Here is a 12,659-nt window from a genome sequence, read left to right as displayed (position 1 = left end):
GTGCCAATAGTCATCTATTGGTCAAATCATGAAGTACCTTGCCTTAACCAAGGCACCATGGGCACATGGCCCACAATAGCCTTTAGAGACTTATACCGAAGTTTTAGGGATGCTACGGGGTTTACTTTGCACCAAAGGGAGTTTAAGAGTCGAGAAGAGTGGGAAGCCGCTAGGCCTTTAGCATTTGCCATCGCATTATTGGGTACTATGGTATTCCCAAAAGATGAGTCGCTGGCTATAGACACCCAAATGAGCTGGCTATAGATACCCGAGTGATCTACCGAGCTAAGGCTATTTTCTACGACGTAACTAAAGATCAGGAGACTAGGTATTTCGATCTAGCCCCTATAATCTTGGCAGACATCTTTTGGGCCTTAGATAAATGCCGGAACCACTTCCGATACTTCCAAGGGTGTAGTATGTTGTTGCAATGGTGGATTATCAAACACCTCAGCACCTGAATACGATTGATCCAATGATCTAAATTACATACCTAAAAGAAAACCAATTGACTTAAAACTTATCCTAGTTTATTTCCACTCAAAAGATTGACTTGCAAAAGGCAAACCAAGGAGATCAGAATATGCTCACCCTAGGAGAGACTGTTGAAACGCTGCGACTCAAGGTTCAGCAAATGGAAGAACATTTTCAGGAGATAGGCAGGAAGATTGAAGAGGTTGATAGGTTGCTGGATCTGGTGGGAAATCCGCTAGAAGGAATACCCTAAGAACAATACTATGAAGAGAACGTCTCTGAAGAGGTGAGGGAGTTGGTGCTGAACTACATACCATTGGAAAGGAGGCCAGAGACGCCTCGAATGGGAGTCCCGAAAGAGAAAAATGAGAACCAGAGAGTTGAAATCGACCCGTGGCCAATAAAGTCGGACCAACAAGAAAAGTCGAAGCCTCAAGAGGAAGCCCCCGAACCACAAGAAGTTGAAGAGAAACAGCCAAAGGAAGCTGAACCTCAAAATATGGAACAGGAAGAATCTGAACCTGTAGACATAGAAGCTGAGAGAGACTTGGAGCCTCTGGAAATGTTCCTTCAGTTACAGGTGGAAGGACGTGATGTGGATGAGGAATTTGACTACTACGAACCCATTGACGAAGGATCCGACTACTATGATCCTTCACCAGAGCCGGTGCTAGCTACATCCACCATGGCATTGGAGAACTTTAGAAGAACATATCCTCAAGCGCCCATCTGGTGGGCCTCAGCCTTCAAAGCCCGATCTTGCCCTTTTCGAGTGGCCCCTCGAACCGTCAGCTGCAAGGATGTGCTCGAGAAGATGCAAGCCACCAGAATACCTTGTGACACTTGAGCTCGACTACCAGTCCCTGAGTTGGTCTATGCTTACAAGAGATGCCCCTTCCACCAAAATCAAGCCGTTCATACTCTGAACGAGTGTTTGGGTCTAAGAAAAAGAATCGTCAGTCTGATAGATAACAGGGTTATTGGGACTCTATAAGGACCACACACCCGACTGGTCCATAACCCTATCACCTCAGGAGAAGGAGTCACCGCCGAGACACAGATCTGGCATTACGATTTCATGGTGTTCGAGGAATCTTACTCCTGCATCTTCTCGACCCTAGCCATCTTAGGAAGGGTTAGGAAAATATATATCCTTCTTTGTAAGCTGAACTGCGATAGGGCTTGATTTCCCCTGGAGGGATACGTAGGTAGTCTACATAAGACTTGGCCCCTGTATAATATGAATTATAACCCCCCTCCTATTATTTTATGAAAGAAGAAAGGTTTGCCAAAGTAAGTCAACCTCAAAGCCCATTGGACCAAGATCCACTCAAACACAAAAACTTCATAATATCTGAACCTTTAGAACAAATGATCAATTAGTTATTTGGGCTTTAATACATGATTTTGTGTGCTACGTGTGTTTTCAATACAACACATATGATATCTTGCTTTTTACATTATCTTTCGGAATTAACTTTACCTGTCTTTGATTTATTTTTATTTCTTATAGAACGAGGCCGATTTAGTTTAGTAACGCAGGCTGGCATACTTCACGATATCAAAAATCGCGTTAGCATTGTTGACACCCAATTTTGTCCCTCTTTTATTTTTAGCTTACTCGGATTTCTAAATTTACTGACAAGCTAAATACTTTATTTTCACTATTTTTTTTTCTTTCTTATTTATTATTATTGCTACTGTTATTTTCAACATCGCGAGCATTACTTTATCGCAGATTTTAAATGTCCATCATCGTTTCATTTTTTGGGTTTGGAATTGTTAAATTAATTACAAGACTATACTTTATAAAATCTTTATTTTTTCTACATATTAATTATTAATTGTCTTTACATAGTATATGTTGCATTAAATTATAAGCCCAAGAATAATTAAATAGAGGAGAAAGGATCAGCAATTTTCACCTCATAAACAATTGCTCGGAAGTATATCAATATTGGACTCATTTTGAAGCTCGTATTTTAAAACGACGAGCTATAATTTTTATTTCGTCAAAATATTATTTTACAATGGACAAATTCTTGATAATTCTATTTACCTTTTTTCCCTATTCCATAAAAAATAAAATAAAAAAAATTTAAAAATCCTTCTCAAAGTTTCCATCTGATTTCTTTCTCCTTTTCCCTTTTTTTGGGTTCCACACGTAACTTTTCATCTTAATTTCTTCCTTCTTTTCTTTTTGGGGCTCCACATGTTTCCTCCTTTTTGACTTCATTTTCCCTAAATTGCTCATTCTTCCCCAATTCAAACGGCAATCCTCTTTCTCTTTCTTTTCCCTCTTCTTTGTCATCTTCTCCTTCTCTCCATCCCTCACAGCTGCACACCCCTTTCTCCCTTCTCTCTCACGCTCCCTCCACCTTTCCTTGTCCTCTGCTCCTTGCCTCCTTCCACTCACCATCTGCTCCCACACGCTCCATACCTCTTTTCCTAAACCCGAATCTAAACCTTATAAAGAGGCTGGTCTTGAACGTTTTCAGGGGGATTTTTGGGGGGACGACATTCAACATTTTTTTTATCTTTAATCACTACTCTAAATCTGGAATTCGTTCGAACTCTGTTCTATTTCAATTCTTTGGCAGCCACTTTAAACGTTCCTAATTATTTTTTTACATATTTCAATCGCTATACTTGGGAACACCCATTTGAAAATTAAGTCGTGTTGCTCTTTCGGCTCGTTACTTTAAGATCGAGCGTAGATTCGACGCCGACGACTCCATTCACTGCACCATAAAAAGGTAATTTTCCCTCTCATCTTAGTATTTTAGTTCTAGGTATTTTTAGTTTCGCGTAGATCGATTTAGCTTCAGTTCATTTTAAGTTAAAAATTTGTATTCCTGTTTATCATTTCATTCTGCTTGCTGTTTGCATTTGTGTATTAATCATAGTATTAACCTGGTTTGACTAGAGTATTATTTCCTTTTAAAGTTTCTCATATGTTTAAGATGTTAGGATATTTGTTTACTTTGAATGCTATTTAATTTTTAGCAGGATCTTTTGGCTTATTTTTTTTTCTTTTGAGTTGGCTACTGAAGAGTATGCTAAGAGGATTAAAAAAAAAGAGTGTGTCTTTTTTTAAGTCCATAAATTCAGAACATGTATCTATTTGGATCTCATTTGGCAGATAAGTTTAAAACTAAGAATGTAATCTGTTTTGTCATTTGTAACTGGAATCCATGATTCCTCACTTACACAAAAAATACAATTTATAAAGTCTCCCTAACATTCTCCTAGTATTTCTAGCTATATAGCTTTACTTTGGGAATATAAAAAATGAAATTAAAATAAAACCAACATTCTTTCTTGCCTACCTAATTCCAAATTTTGGAATTTTGTCTTTAAGTAATTGAATGATAGTGGCATGCAGAGATAAAAGCTGCAAATGCTAATGTTGATGATAGGATGCTTTTGATTAGTTATATATATAATATATATATATATATATACTCTTTATTTCTTCCAACATGCTCACGTGATTTTTCCTTAGATTGTTTTGCTTTGGAAAAAGAGTAAAAAGTATGTTTTTTTAGAGTAGACAACGCATGCACTTCATCTATGTTATTACATGTGTAAACATACAAAAACAATTCAAAGTTATATGCATTCATAATACAAAAAGTAATTACATTGTGGTTGTAACTTTTAGCCAATTTGTGCAACATCGGAAAAACGGATGCAAATGCTTTCCAATATTAACCTTCTATACATCCTTATGAATGCATATACATGGGATATATTTAAATATACACAGTATATGTATAATCTACCAATTTGTTTTGAGTGTATATTTTACATGCTTAGTCTTATTTATTAATCATATACTAATCCTTTTCTTTTCATTTTTTATGCATGGCTATCGAACACGAGTTCCTCGGACTCGTCCTCCTCCGCATTCGGTGTTGGGCTAAAAGCCCAACAAAAAATACTCCTCGAGTCAGCTCTATCCGCAGCCAAGAAACAAAAAAAATATTCTGGGCTGAGGCCCATAACAGAGGCAGCGAACAACATCAATCTTAAAATGGGCTGAGCCCATTTAAATCATTTTTTACGTCTTTATTTTATTTTCTTTGTGCATTTACTTTGTAATTACGTGACTAACACTTTTTCTTATTTTGTCTTTCCTTAGCTAGAATGAACCTTAGTAGCATTAAGGGGTTTAGTTTAGTAATGGGTAGTTAATTTCACAAATTACATTCACTTCTATTTAAAAAAAAAAAACTATTTATAGTATCTATAACATTTATTTGAGTAATGGATTTTCAAAATAGCATGACTACATCATTTGGGTTAAAGGAATCATTTCTCATTATTACCATCCTAGGAATTTGAAAATATCACTAACACACAAAATATGAATCCAATTGTATTTTACAAGCATTTTTCAAGATTTACTTGATTATATATGTTTTTGGCCGAAATTGATTAAATAAAGAGTAATAAAAAAAATAGAAAGAAATTCATGGCCTTTTCATCATATTTAAGAATGTAAGTCTAGGTATTCTTATGCTTTCATATTCATATAACATCATTTTATCTAAAGATCACATTTGTCAAATCATTTTTTTAAAGGCTATTATTCATAGGCAAATTATCCTACTTTCTACAAATCTTATTTTTTCGAATAACATTATTATATTTCTCATTTAAGGCCTTAGCAATATTTTGAGTCTCAATTAACATTTAGAAACTCTTTACGCAAATTATTATGTTTTCTATAAATATTATTTTAAACAACACTATTATACTTTCATTTAAAATTTTAACAACATTTATAAGTCATATTTCAAAATAGCATTAAAGTACTCTTTTATACAAATTATTATTTTCTATAAATTCTATTTTAATAGTATCCTTACATGTCCATCCATAACTATAGTCATACTTACAAAGCTACTTTCTTTTTCCTATAATACTATATTTACATTTAGCCTAATTAATTATAAGTCCGGTCGGTTAACCATTATTAATGAGTCTTAAAGGATGCCTAATACCTTCCCTTTAGACTAATTGAACCATTACCTACAATCTTAAGTTTCGCAGACCTTAAACAGAGTTAACTTTAAACATAACTTTAATAAACTTTAGGTGTCCTAATTCACCGTAAATAATTAGGTGGCGACTCTTTAATAACAAACAAAAACAGGAATCTCCAATACGTCATACTTCTAACTTTAACCTCCGGGGTTTAAAAATAGGGTGTGACAAGCATCACTCTCGAACGAAAAAAGAGGGAAAAAGAAAATGATTGGGGCACCAGATGAAGGAAGGAATGAGCTCGTTCTCCGAGAAGGAGATACCCAGGACCCTCAGGAGACATCGCCTCGGGAGGACGTAATTGCAACATTATTAAGTGCCATCACGGCCCTCCATGACAAGATCGCTAAGGCTAAAACAGTCGACGCCAACAATGATACTCCTGCTGAAGGAAGGAGGCCTCCTCCTCCCTTCCCCACGCTCAGTTCTCCAATACCTGAGCACTTCCTTATCTACCCACCAAGGAATATCCCGCCTCCACCAAATCTAATTGACCCACATCACATCGGCACTTCTTACCGCACCCCACCTCCAATCAAATATACCCACACCACATCAGAACTTTCCCATCTACCCACCAGGGACTATCCCACCTCTACCAAATCCAGCTGACCCCCATCACAGGTTTCTCAGAGCCAATCAAACCTTCGCCTATCACTCAGGAGGCAATAGGCACAGTACGGAAGATTGCTAACTCTGCAGGGCATTAGTCCCCAGGACAGTCAAGTCCATCAAATAGACAGTGGCTTCCCTCACGCCCTAAGAGCATCCTAATTTCAAAGTCCTGATCCCGGCACCGGAGATTCTCCAAGCTATGCCGGTGTTCAAGACTTTAGTCCAAGCGCCGGTGATAGCCCAAGTGACGCCAACAGATAGTAGCCGCTCCCAAGGATCCAGTCGCAATGCAAGCAGCCACGACCCAAGGTATGACTCGCTCAGGAAGATGTTACACTCCTGAAGAGTTGGCTCAAAGCGCTGCAATAAAGGAAATCACCCAGAAAAGGGCAATCACTGAAGGAGAAGTAGAAGATTTCTGGCAGCGTATGCAGCCAAAGGATTATGCAATTGTTGAGCATCTGAAGAAAACACCGACGTAGATATCTGTGTTAGCATTACTAGTCAGCTCGCTGCCATACAGGCAGGCTCTCACGAAAGTATTGGATGACGCACACGTGCCATCAGGCACGAGTAGCGAAGATTTGGCCGGGCTAGTAGCCCATGTCATCAGAGAACACAAAATCTGCTTCTCCAAAAAAGAATTGCCGGCTGAAGACACCGCCCATAACAAGGCTCTTTATATCACTCTGGAGTACCGTGACAGAGTGATAGAAAGATTACCCGTGGATAATAGGGCGGGGCTCAATATTTAATCTTTAACCACACTGACGTAACTTAGCTATAATGTTGGCAAAGTCCGCCAGAACAGGACGAACGTCAGGGCATTTTATGGGTCCCAAAGTGATTCTTTAGGAAAGCTGGATTTGCACATCCAAATAGGACCTAGCTACTTCACAGCAAATTTCCAATTCATGGCAATCACCGTCAATTATAACTTGCTCCTGGAAAGACCATGGATACACTTTGTCGGCGCCGTACCATCAATATTGCACCAGGCAATGAAGTTTGAGTGGTAACGCCGAGAGATCGTGATCACATCTGAAAAAGATACACAGATGTATCCATACAACATCATGCCAATGATTGAAGGAAACCCTAATAGATCAGACTTCCACATGGTAGAATACATCGGGGCAACCCACGCTGAGAAAGAGGGTGACAAGCTGATACCAACAATCTACAAAATGATTGTCTCCACGATGTTGAGGAATGGTTTTGAATCAGGAAAAGGCCTGGGAAAAGATTTGGAGGGCATAACAGAGCTTGTACCGATCCCATAAGAAAATCACCACTTCGGCCTGGGGTATACTCTTAGTGAGGACGAGTTCACAAGAGCCACAAAAAGGGAAACGAGAAGTGAGGATTTGCCTCAACCAATTTTGGGGTTATGCCAGTCATTTCCCAACTGGATACCAATACAGAAAAATGATGAAGCTGACGAGAGCTTGGAGCTGCTGTTCCGAGAGGAAGGATGCTGCACAATCATTGAAGAATGCTAGGAGATACCTACCATACGCAGGCTGAGGCAGGGAGAACACTTGGACAACGGGACATCCACTCCCTTCTTGGTTCCTCGATAGAGAGATAGGATTATTCTAAATCCTTTTGCTAAAATGGTGACATCGGCCGAGGCCCGAATGATTGCCTTTTTCCAAAGTTTATCTCGTGATGTTTAAAAAAGGGGAATGGTCCGATGTTTTACTGCACTAGGACCGCAGTTTGTAATCAATTACTTTCAAATCAATGAAAGCCCCGATTTACGCAAAAATATTTTTACTAATAACTATAAAACGTTCTTTATAACCGTGCATAATGAACAATAATAAAAACCTAACTTGACTTTGCCTCGCTTTTTCAGTAATAACAATAATAAAATAACTGAAAATGTCATGACATGTTGTGAAACGAATGAGGAGAATGACAAACAAGAGTATGAGGAATACACCGAGGAGACAATGATGCCAGAAGGCCTAGTAGAAGAATTGGAAGACAAGAAGAAACCAAATATGGACGAAACCGAGGTAATCAACCTCGGTGATGAAGGGAATGTTAAAGAGACACGAATTAGTGCACATTTGGAAGCTCCATAGAAAGAAAGCTCATAGCTATATTGAGGGAATATGTGGATGTCTTTGCCTGGTCATACGCCGACATGCCAGGACTGAGAACTAAGATAGTGGCTCACATATTATCCATCAAAGAAGGTTTTGCTCTGGTCAAGCAAAAGACCCAGACATTTAAACCAGATATGAGTATCAGGATAAAGGACGAAGTAGAAAAATAAATCGAATCTGGAATAGTGGAAATGACGTCCTACCCTACTTGGTTGTCCAACATGGTGCCAGTACCTAAGAAGGATGGAAAGATTCGGATATGTGTGGACTACCGAGACCTCAACCGGGCCAGTCCGAAAGATAACTTTTCCCTTCCAAACATCCACATTCTCATCGATAATTGTGCCAAGCATGAACTGCAGTTATTAGCAGATTGTTTTGCCGGATACCATCAGGTACTCATGAGCGAAGAAGACGCTGAGAAAATAACTTTCATCACTCCTTGGGGAGTGTACCCTTGCAGGGTAATGCTGTTCAGTCTCAAAAATGTCAGCGCCACAAACATAAGAGCAATAACTACCCTGTTCCATGATATGATGCACCAAGAGATCGAAGTCTACATGGATGATCTTACTATAAAGTCGAGAGAAAGTTCAGAGCATATCACGCACCTGCGTAAGTTCTTCGACAGACTTGGAAAGTTTAAAGTTAAACTCGACGAAGTGTGGATTTGGAGTGCCTATATTAGGGTTCATAGTCAGCCGAAGAGGCATCGAACTAGACCCTACAAAAATCAAGGAAAACCAGGAACTGTCGCCTCCCAAAACCAAAATAGAAGTTATGAGCTTCTTGGGAAGGCTAAACTACATCAGTCAATTCATAGCCCAGTCAACCGTGATTGTGGAACTAATCCTCAAACTGCTCAAGAAAGACACTCCCACAAAGTGGACGAAGGAATGCCAAGAGGCATTCGACAAAATCAAGAAATACCTTTCCAATCCTCCCGTCTTAGTGCCACCCAGAGTAGGGAGCCCACTGCTGCTATACCTGTCAGTATCAGAGAATGCTTTCGGGTGTATGCTCCCAAATATAATAAATAAGGCAAGAAGGAACATGCCATTTATTATCTGAGCAAGAAGTCCACATCCTGTGAATCAAGCTGCACACTCGTAGAGAAAACATGTTGCGCCTTGACGTGGATAGCCGAAAAGCTGAGGTATTACTTGTCAGTGTTTACCACTCGCCACATCTCTAGAATGGATCCATTAAGGTATATCTTTCGGCAATCGATGCCCGTTGGAAAGCTAGCCAAATGGCAGATGCTACTAAGCGAATTTGACATTGTGTACGTGGCATATAAGGCAGTTAAAGGACAGGCACTGGCCTACCTGCTGGCAGAAAGTCCCGTTGATGACGAACCCTAACCATTAAAGACTTTCTTCCTAGACGAGGAAGTAATGGCTATGGAAGAAGAGGTGGCTGAGCTGCACTCGAGATGGAGACTATTTTTTGACGGAGCAGTCAACTACAAAGGTTCCGGCATCGGAGCAGTGTTGATATTAGAAACAAGACAACACTATCCGATGGCTGCAAAACTCAACTTCAGATGTACCAACAAAATGGCCGAGTACGAAGCATGTATTCTTGGCCTCAGAATGGCATCAGACATGAACATATGAAAGTTGTAGCTAATCGAAGATTCTGACTTGCTCATGAATCAAGTGAAAGGAAATTGGGCGGCCAAGAATGACAAGATACTACCATACATGAATCTAGTACAAAGGTTGTGTGGGAGATTTAAACATCGACTTTAGGCATACTCCGAGCGCCCAAAACAAGTTCGCTGACTCTTTGGCTACAATAGCCTCTATGATTCAGCACCTCAAGAGTATCCACATTGATCCGCTAGAGATCACCTTTAAAGAAGAATGGGCTCACTGCGCTCACGTTGAGGCAGAGCAAGATGGCAAACCATGGTACGCCGACATCAATGCATACTTGGAAAAAAATAGTGTCCTCCAGAAAGCTCAGGAAATCAAAAGAAAACCATCAGGAGACTAGCCAATGGGTTCTTCCTGAACAAAGAAATGTTATACAAGAGGAGATCGGATCTCGGACTACTCAGATGTCACGACCCGGCTAGGGACATGACGGGTACCCAAGGCAAACCACCGATTACCACTCGTTCTATTACTCATTCTGCGTACAGTCGTATTTCTTATGCTCATAATCGTAGGAAAACCATTTTCATTTAAAACATAATTACCTATATGTAAATACGCTCTTCGACTATCAAAATAATACATATTTATACAATGGGAAATCATGAGACCATACTACCCATACATTCGTATCTACGAGCCTCTATTAGAGTACTAGACATATGAACGGGACAAGACCCCGTCATGCCCAAAACATATATGTACACAGAATAATAATTCAATGGCACCTCCGAAACAATGGAGTGCCCTCAAAGTCTGCTAGTAGCTCCTATGAACCTGGGTCGCCTCCTTGTCTACCTGTGGGCATGAACCTAGCGCCCAAAGAAAATGGACGTCAGTACGAGCAATGTACTGAGTGTGTAAGGCGTGGATAATAACATGATAAGAGCATGAGGGATAGCATAAGATAAAAGAGCCATTTATTTCTCATAACACTTAAACATTCATCATACGTACTTACCCCTTTCTTCTCCTAGAGATACACTTGTTACATCCACATGCTTAGATATGCAATAACTTACAATGCAGTACAGCCACGTGCCCGACCATATAGGCTCGGTATCACCCGTACTCAACCCTTCGGGGACTCTATAGTATCCGTACTCGGCCCTCCCGGGAATCGATGCTATCTGTTCTCGTCTCTTCCGGGACTCGATGCTATCTATACTCGGCCCTTCCGGGACTCGATGTTATCCGTACTCAGCCCTTTCGAGACTCGATGCTATACGTAACTGAGCAGTGGAAGTGCTATGCATACATACATACATAAATATAAATAAAAATACATAAATGAAATCAACATCATCCTTAGCATTACCATACATCTATCATTAAAGCATACATTAGTACATTGAAGACAAATATGGCGATGTCGGGGTGACATGAGGTCATGGATCCACGATTACATTATGGAGTGATCATAATCATCATATCTCACCATGAAGGGAATAACGTTTTAAGATGAGTGCATACAAGAAAAAGCATCAATGGAATCATACTTAGAATCATTAACTTCATGGGCATCATATCTCACTTTAGGATTCTTTAGACTCAAACTCATCATCATCATCCATTATCATACTCGTGTCTTATCTCTTTTCTCTATCTTACACATGTGTACCACCTTATAGTCATAGACTCATAATTTCCGTTATGTAGGAAAGTCATGGAAATATAGGAGAATTCATGCCATGGAGTCATGCCTTAGAAAGAAAGGACTAGCCTTACATACCTTTTCGTTTAGCTATTCTATCGCTTGCTTGTTCTCCTTCAGCGCTCAGGTTGTTACCTTCAAGAGAGTTCGCATTAACATTAGTTAATCGATCACATGAACATGCTCAACTAAAGTTAGAGAAAATCGGGCAGCATTTCCTTTGTTTATACAACTTTACTCACGTCACATATCAAATCCCAAATGTCTATAAGAACATTCACAACATTATAGCCAACACTCTTTATTCATCCACATTATCCACATTTCTAAATTTCGCTCCAATTCATCTATAGTCATGGTCATAGCACACTAGTACGTTTTCTCACATATAATGCTTATCCCATGTCCTTAATATCATTTATAGCATAATCATAATCACAATATATCAAGAATCATGAGTCATCGGAAGCTACTAGTCAAAATCTCATTATTCTCATCTTTATAACCCATTTTCTATCTCCTTTCATAATCTAAGTCTTTCAACCTCTCAATATCTTAAATAACATGGAATGATCATAAAACTTACCTTAGATAGTGTGGGAATGAGCCTTGAGTGGAAAGACTTCACTTGAGCCAAAACCCTAGTTCCTTTCCAATGGAATTTCTTGACTTGGATGAACTCTAATGAGTTTCTTACACTTGATTTTCTTGGTTTGATGAAGTTGATCTTGAATCTCTCTTGAGTTCTTATGGAAGAAGTGTGTGGAGCCCTCTAGAAGCCTTGAGAGAGATGAACAAGTGTGGGAAATGAAATTAGTGAAGTGGGATCATATTTATATAATTGAACTTAACTCAGCCCGTCGGGACTTCCACGGACACTTAAACGGTCCGTATATCATTGCACAGCTTGTATAAGTGGTCGTGGTTCACCACCAGGCAAACATCATCTCTACTGGGTGTTATACGGACCGTATAAGTCGGTCGTATAATCCCATTTCCCTGAAATGATCTCCGTCGTTTGTTTGATCTCCAATCTGTATGGAACCTTTTTAAAACTTTTTTAACACCTCATTAACAATCTAAGGG

The sequence above is a fragment of the Lycium barbarum genome, chromosome 2, assembly GCF_019175385.1.
Source record: "Lycium barbarum isolate Lr01 chromosome 2, ASM1917538v2, whole genome shotgun sequence".
NCBI lineage: Eukaryota > Viridiplantae > Streptophyta > Magnoliopsida > Solanales > Solanaceae > Lycium > Lycium barbarum.
Note: the sequence above shows the minus strand (reverse complement) of the source record.